Raw genomic sequence first — 8823 nt, 5'->3', positions numbered from 1 at the left:
AGTTTTGAACAGCAGTATGTATGTGTATACAATTATCATCATCATCATCATCATCATTATTATTATATTTAACCCATTTAAATATAATGCACTATTGATGGAAAAAACGTGAAAAGTAAAATGACTTTATTTGCATTACACAGTCAGATCGATCAAATACATGTAGTATCCAGTTAATTAAATCAGTAGTATGGGGAGCATAGGAACACAGCTCACAAATGGCTGTTTTCTTCTTGACTCCTGTCATAAAGTTATTGATGGTGAGAACTACCTGTCCTGATGTGTAAATAAACTAGACCTCATACAGTGGCTCAGCCTGTACCCTCAGCAGAGGAATGTGCCTGTGCTCAGTGATGTTTGCATAGGCTTGAATCCTTCAGGGGGGAAGCCATTCGGACTGTGTGCTCCCTGCAGTCTCTCTCCGAAATATTAACTCACACAGGGCATATATTTGACAGCCATGTTCCACAAATAATTGTTTATGACCCGCCATAGGCACGCCAGCGGTTTATCAGGGTGTTAATTGATCTTGTATGGATGTTTATATGAATAAAACTGACGGTAATAAATGTATGAGAAGTTGGGCAGTGTTCTGGGGTGTGTGCGCGCTTGTGTTTTTTGTATATGTAAACAGACACTGCCCTGCAGGCATGTCCCACAGGGCCACAGTGTGGTTAACAGAGTAAACTGTGGTCAGTGTTAATACATTTCCTGTGTCTGACGGACTTACCTGAACGCTTCACACAAGCCGATTAAAGAGCGTTTCAGTCTGGATTTCTCATTCTGTTAGTCACTCATTCCGTCTCCTTCTTGTTCTCTCTCGAAATCGCTTTTTCTTACTCTCCAAATTTGAAGTTTGCAGTGGTCTGTCAATTGTGGGCGAACGTGGTGTTCGTGTGGTCGGACCTGGCACTTCTCTGCTCATTTCTTGGTTCCCAAAGTGTGCTCAGTTGGGCACACACATCCACTTCTCTCGTATTCACTCATTTGTGTTGGTCTTCACGTGACGGCTGTGATGAATGAGAGCCCTGCAGTCACATGCAAACCTGAATTGTCCTGCTGCCTCTTGCTCAGCTAGATTCAGTGGATTTATAACCAACTTATACTTGCTTTATCATATAAACCTATGGATTTAAAGGGTTAGTTTAGTCAAAAAATGTTGTGGGGCACAGAAGGAGATGTTTATCAGCGTGTGTACTCTACTCTTTAAAAGTGAATGTGGACAGAGGCCATTGAGCTCAGAAATCTTTGCCAAAGTACCTCAAAAGTGGCATAAAAGTACCTTATGACGGCTTTGTGTGAGGTCTTAACTGAAATTCATAGGAATAGTTTTATCAAAATGTAAAATGATGTGATTATTTACTCCCTCATGCTGCTTTCTTTAAAGGAACTGTTAATGTGTTCTGTATGTGTTTTTGTGTGTGTGTGTGTTTGCAGCAAATTAGCATGATTTCTGAAAGATCATTTGACACTAAAGACTGGAGTAATGCCTTCTGAAAATTCAGCCTTGCATCATAGGAATAAATTACATTTTAAAATGTATTAAAATAGAAAACATTTGTTTTAAATTGTAATAATATTTCAAAATTTTACTGTTTTGATTATTAGATTTTTCATCTAATAAATTAATCCTTGGTGAGCATAAAATACTTCTTTAACAGAATTTTTAACCCGAACATTTTAAGTATAAATACACATTTTGAAGCTTAACAGCCTTTGTCCTATTTGCTTACATTAGGCTATATTGTAAAAGCTTAAATATGAACGTGAACATAAATCCTAAAATTCCCTTTTTGTGTTTCATGCAAGACAGAAAATTTGATTTTGGAGTAAATGATGACATTGCTACATTACATGGCAATCATGCTGTTTTCCCTGCTGTCAAGGCAAAGATAGCGCCATGACACTGATATCCTTGAGTCCACACGCGCACACCGCCACAACTTCTGCATTTTCCAACCCTAACATTTACATGCTCCTAGGCATTTTTCATCCTAAGCTCATTCTGTCGTCAGGATGGGGGAGGGAGTGAAGGGCAGCGAGCTCATTACCGGGACGGGAGAGGAGCAGTGCTAGTAATGTTTTAAACCTGAAATGAGTTCCATTCCTGAGGAGTTCCGTGTGGAGTTAGGGATGTAATGCTCATATGGAGCAGTTTATGAGGATTAAGAGCTTTTATTTAGTCTACAGGGCCAGACCTGCTCTCAGCGACTCTCACTTCTCCCTCTGTTTCTCTGACTGTAAGCTCAGGCTGAGCTTGGAGGCAAAGACTCTAATTCTTGTCATTCATGTGCAGCATGCTCCCCCTTTATGTAACACCTCACACTAGTTATAGGCACAAATCTATCTGACATTTAAAAATAGTTTTAACAAATTATAACATCCATCAGCATGTTAAAAAGGATAATACAGGATGATGTCCTATACACATATACACAGAAAGCACTACCATTCAAAGTTTGGGGTCTATAGAGCACCACACATGATTATCTAAAAAAGACACATCATGACCAAGAATTAAGAAATGTTTTCCATGATTCGTTAATTCGTGGCCAAAATTTACAACTTTTTTCCCAGATTTAGTCAATTGTGGCCATGTTGTACTAATTTATACCCACAATTAAATTTTACTCAAAAGATGGAACAAATCAGTAAATCACGTTCACAATTTAAATAAACAATGGTATAAATTTGTAAATTGTGGCCTCGATTTAAATAAAACGAGGGAATGATTTCTTAATTCATAGCCACAGTATATATATATTTGTCAAATGTCCTTTGCAGTTCTCAGAATAGTATTTGCTTTGCTATCAAAGGAATAAATTACATTTTACATTATATCACAATAGAAAACAGATATTTTAAATTATGATAATATTTCACAATATTAATGTTTTTGCTCCAATTATTATTATTTTTTATAAATGCATCCTTAATGAGCACGAATGTCTTTTGGCTTTCAAAAACATTTTACAAATCTTACAGACTGCAAACTTTTTGACTTTTCTGCACGTATTATCATTTTATTATCATATTTACAAACCTGCATTATTTGCATTTTTTAAATAATAATGAAATGTTTGATGTAAATATATTAATTTAAAAAAGGATGATGTCGTTTTAACTTGTTTGAATGACCAACAGTTTATGTTCATATAAATTAAAACAAAACAAAAAAATATATTTTAAGGACCAATTCTCACTATTAACTAGTTGTTTATTAGCATGCATATTACTAGCATATTGGTTGTTTTTTAGTATTAGAATATACATATTATTGATTTGTTCTGCATGGCCATATTTAAGACCACTTAATCTTATTCAACCTAAACTTTTCCAATTTTTATAAACAACTACATTACTAACTATTAATACACTAAAAAAAATTATTGCGATTTTAACAGTAAAAGACTACATTAAAATGTTACATTAAAAACCTGTTAATTGCTTAACAGTAAGTTCCCCTATCATATACAATGAAAACTGTAATGGAGATTTCATGTAATTTTACAGTAAAGTAAAGTTCCCTTTCAAGGGAACTTTGAACTTTGAACTGCATCCTTTAGGGGTTGCTATGGGCCTTGTCTTGACCCGTGTCTGAAGAATTCATTGAAAGAAAACACCAACAAGTTGTCCACAAAACAGACTAGAAAATACTAAGGAGGAACAGTTATTTTAACAAAAAAACATCAAATGTGAAATGTAATGCAGGGAATTCTATGGATGTCAATTGAGGGGTTTCCACTGTAAATTATATGTTATTTTTCACTTCCAAAAAACGTCTCAGGTTATGAATGTAAACGAGACTCTGTGTCCTCTAGGGGTCGCTATAGGGAACGCCTCATCGTGACCCGTGTCTGATGCATACATTGAAAAAACACCAACAAGTTGTCCGGCGACAGAGCCTGACGTCACTACCTGTGTGACTATAGAATAAATAGGCGCCGGAGAACAAGTCATTCTCTTCTTTGTCTTCACTGACTTTTCTGTTTGAAGCATGCATTTGAACATTTTGAACCTTTCTCTATCAATCATGGCGACTACTAGCAAAGCGTTTAGACGGTGTGTGCATCCGTGTTATCATTATTTGACACCCGGTGACACACACGATCTTTGCATTTTTTGTTTATGTGAAGAGCACGCAGGTAATGTCCTTGAAGGAGCAATCTGCTAGCATTGCGAGCATTTTTTTTTAGTTAAAAAGCTCTGCTCATGTTCAAGGCACACGCAACAGCATTCTTCTCACGCAACAGCATTCTTCTCAATGCTCCTGTTTCGCCTTCCAAACTTTTTGCTACCTCCATTGAGACGGTAGCCGAGAAGTTCAGGTGGGCAAAGGTGCGCTCAGCTGCCTTCAAATTCTTCATTCCACGAAGGTCCAGGTCTGAGCCCGAACAACATAGGGGTCCTGGTCCGTCTCAGTCTGAGGATCAGAGACGTGTACAGAAGGCTGGTGTCGTGGCTTGTGTTCCTCCCCCAGTGGTAGGAGGAATTGCGCATCAAAGACCTAAGGAACGTGATCCAAACAGAGCGTCAGTGTTGTGAATGACATGTTCTCCCGGCACCTATTTATTCTATAGTCGCACCAGTAGTGACGTCAGGGGCTGTTGTCGGCCAACTTGTTGGTGTTTTTTCAATATATGCATCAGACACGGGCCACGACGAGGCGTTCCCCGTAGCGACCCCTAGAAGACACAGTGTCTCATTTACATTCATAACCAAAAACAATCAAAAGTGAAAAATAACATATATTTTACAGTGGAAAACCCTCAATTGACATTCCCAGAATTCCCTGCATTACATTTCACATTTGATGTTTTTTCATTTAAATAACTGTTTCTCCTTAGTATTTTCTCATCCGTTTTGTGAAATAAGTTTTTTAAATGTAAATTTAAGTTAGTCAAAAATATTGCTACCGTACCGCAGCTGCCAGTTTTTTTTGTTTGTTTTTTTTTACTGTAGTTTTATGGATCTTCTTTTTTTTTCTTTTTTTTTACAGTACATGCAGCAATTTTGAAGTTTGTTCAGGGGAAACTCTTAGTAGTGAATATGTGACCCCCCATTCTAAAGTTTTAACAATATTTATGTAATATTTATAATAATATTGTTAATATATAATATGTTATTATATAGGTTAACATATTTTTATCATGACTTCTGGAAATTATAAAGAGTGTCCAAAAAATGTATAGAGTATTAAGTCAGAATATTCCTGTAACATTTTACAAAATTTAACTGATTCAGCTAATTCAAATGACACGCAATCTTTGATTCATCAACCTTTCATTCCTGCTAGTATTTTAAATGGTCTAGTGTTAAATGTCTGACAGGATCATGTGTTTACTGCAGGTTACTGCGATTTCACTACATCCAGTGCTGTTTACTGCGTGTGGATTTTATGTTCTCTCCTGGTAGTGCACTCTCTAGTGTAATGACACACAGGCAACACATGCTCCTTGTGATCATGTTAATTTCTAAAGATTTTCCCTGTGCATTTACAGTGTTTACAGCTGAAAATTGATTGCACATTTCAACACAAAGTCCATGTTTATTAAAATGACCTGCATTCCTGTAAATTGCTGGTAGATTGATGTCTCCGCTGCTTCTTTGTTATTTTTATTGTTTTGTAAATTTTTTGTGCACATTTTTGTTTGTGGGGAACGGTTTCCTCATTTGCATGTGCGCTTGCGTGTCTGAGCTTGCAGTATGTGTGTGGCTTTCCCCTCCTTCTCTCTCCCAAAAGGAAAAGTTTCATGTTCGCTCACTAACTCGTCCCTGTAGAGGGTCAATTGCAACCAGTTGGCCACCAGTCTGGTCCAAAATAAACATTTGGAGAGAGGAGACTATATAGGCAGGTACTGGGGGCCTCTCTCTCTCTCTCTCTCTCTCTCTCTCTCTCTCTCTCTCTCTCTCTCTCGCTCTCTCTCACTGCCTATTTCAGCTGTGTTTCCTGTGTTTCCTGTGTGTGTCCGCAGACTCTGTGCTAGATGGCATTATAGCAGTCTGCAACCTTTGATATGTCTATCATTTCATTTGCAAAAAGAAAACAAAAACTTTCCTCCTTTAATCATCTTGTGAAATGTGCTTTTTTTTTTCTCCTGCACTCCCATGTCTGACGCATTCATTATAAACGTGAAGCTGTAGGCTGTCACATGGGTCCACGTCATGTATGTGCTGCTTGATGTGGGCAGGTGCGTGTGATTCATGGGTACATTGTGGTGGTTTGAGGCTGATGGCCAGCGACTGTTTAAACTGGGACATGGGTGCAGTGAACGCAGCACAATTTAGGCCACATTAATCACACTGCTATTTCCTCACATCAGCCGAAGTGTCTGTTTGGGCTGGCAAGCGATTTCAGCATTATGAGCTCAGGTGATCGAGCAGAGAGGGCCACTCTGTCCTCCCCTTCTCTTGGGGACCGGCCAGCTGCCCGCTGCCACTTCACTGAGACATTTCACAACACAGAATTACATTTTCTGTGAACATACAGACAACAAAACATGGATGTTTGATAGTTTTGCAAGATGTAAGAATAGTATATACTATTGGGGTTTTTGTTGTTTCATTTGTTTTTAATTAGGGAAACCTAAAATCCTGAAGCTCTCATATGGTGCAATGAAGCATAATTATCAATCTGAAAATATCATAATTTGAATGATAAACAATCATAATTATCATCAAACTTTTAAATATGTGAAATAGACATTGTCTTTACAAGAAATAAGTGAAGTGACATTCAGCCAAGTATGGTGACCCATACTCAGAATGTGTGCTCTGCATTTAACCCATCCGAAATGCACACACACAGAGCAGTGAACACACACACACACACTGTGAGCACACACCCGGAGCAGTGGGCAGCCATTTATGCTGCGGCGCCCGGGGAGCAGTTGGGGGTTCGATGCCTTGCTCAAGGGCACCTAAGTCGTGGTATTGAAGGTGGAGAGAGAGCTGTTCGTGCACTACCCCCGCCTACAATTCCGTCCGGCCCGAGACTAGAACCCACAACCCTTCGATTGGGAGTCCAACCCTCTAACCATTAGACCACGACTAATAATATAATTCTAATTATTAATCTAATGAATCAAGCCTTTATTTAACTATATAATTTTCTTAACAATACAGAAAACTATAAAAATAAATTCTTAATTTAATTAAATATTTTAATAAAATTATGTATTTAATGCATACATTCAATTTATGTATTAATATATAAATATATTAATTCAATTATTTAATATAGGTTTATTAATATACTTAAATATATTTAATTAATTCTTTATAGAATTGATAAAGGGTCAGGTGGCATGATTGTAATCATTTTATATTTTAATTGCATATTTTGTATTATTTATTCAAATATTTTTTTTAATAAAGGTAATTCATTCATAACCTGTATTTTCTTTATAATTAATTGCATTAAATTAATGTCTTAATGTGACAGCCCTAGTCATAACCTAAGTTTTGTCATCAATTTTTTACTAAACCCTGAAAAGTGCCACATTCCTGTTCAAAATCATTACCAGAATTATTTGTATTAATTGTATTTACCAAAAAAAAAAAAAAAAAAAAACACACACATGAACAATAAATATATTGAATTAACACTAATTATAACTGAATTATATTGAATAAATTACTATATTAATACTTGAGTAATACTACACTATAATTACATAATTTTGGGGATTTTAACATCTCTTTCAAAACAAACATTGTAAAATAGAATCGAAATATATAAATGTATAAAATACTTTAATAACAAACAGAAATAAATTTAAGATGGATATTTTCAATAACTTGTTACCAAAGAAGCGCGGTGATCAAAATATACTGTATTACAAACAGAAAACATGAGTTTACAAAAGAGTCAGTCATGATTTTTATGGTTCTGATTTATTTATTTTCACTTTCCTTCCTTCAGGATTTTTCCTCATTGCTTGGTTACAGCACTAATTCTTTGTTTGTACTTTCTTGCTCTGAGCTCAAACTCTTTTGCAGAAAGTGAGATTTAGTTGAGAATTGCTATTATATTGGCTGAGGGATAATGCATGAGAAATGGCGCATAGTATCCACAAATTTAGTTTCGTGTTAAAATCTGGATTTAAAAGAATATTTATGAAGTTTGGCCAATTCTGTGGCCTAGGAATAGTAGGAGCTATGTTTAGTTTTACACAAATGAGGCTGCGAGGGATAGATGTATAACCCGTTTCTCATTTCAATTAGTATACAATTTAAAAACATGTATTTAGTATACAATTAAACATTTTTTTTAAATGATTTTAAAACACACCATGTAGTGTCTTACCTCTTGTTACTTCAATTTTAAAACATCATAAGATTCTTACAGATTGTTTTTCTCGTCAAACTAAAATGAAAGAAAATATTTAAAAACACAATATATTTGAACTTATATATTTAAAAATACTTAAAAATATAAAAATAAATATATTTAAAAATTATTTTAAACAATTAATTTAAAAAATAGTAAACAATTTAAACAATTTAAACTTAATATAATTTAAATATAAACGGTACACAAATTAAATGTTTGTTTTCCTCAGTTTAAGGGGAAAAACGTGTCAGACCAGAATTGCTTTTACAATATTTGATCCTATGCTTTGACACTAAATGGAATTTAAGGATAAGAGTATTTGATTAACAATATAAATGTTTAACCCATTTGCATTCATGTAGGACATCCTGAATACATAAAATCATGTCTCATACAGAGATCTTTAAAGATGTAGAGTATTTATGTGTCATTTGCATTTCAACAACCTAAAAAGAGACCTTGCCGTCAGGAGAGAGAGACACAGTGAA

This window comes from Carassius auratus, chromosome 42 (genome assembly GCF_003368295.1).
Source record: "Carassius auratus strain Wakin chromosome 42, ASM336829v1, whole genome shotgun sequence".
Classification (NCBI taxonomy): Eukaryota; Metazoa; Chordata; class Actinopteri; order Cypriniformes; family Cyprinidae; genus Carassius; species Carassius auratus.
This window is presented reverse-complemented; position numbering follows the sequence as displayed.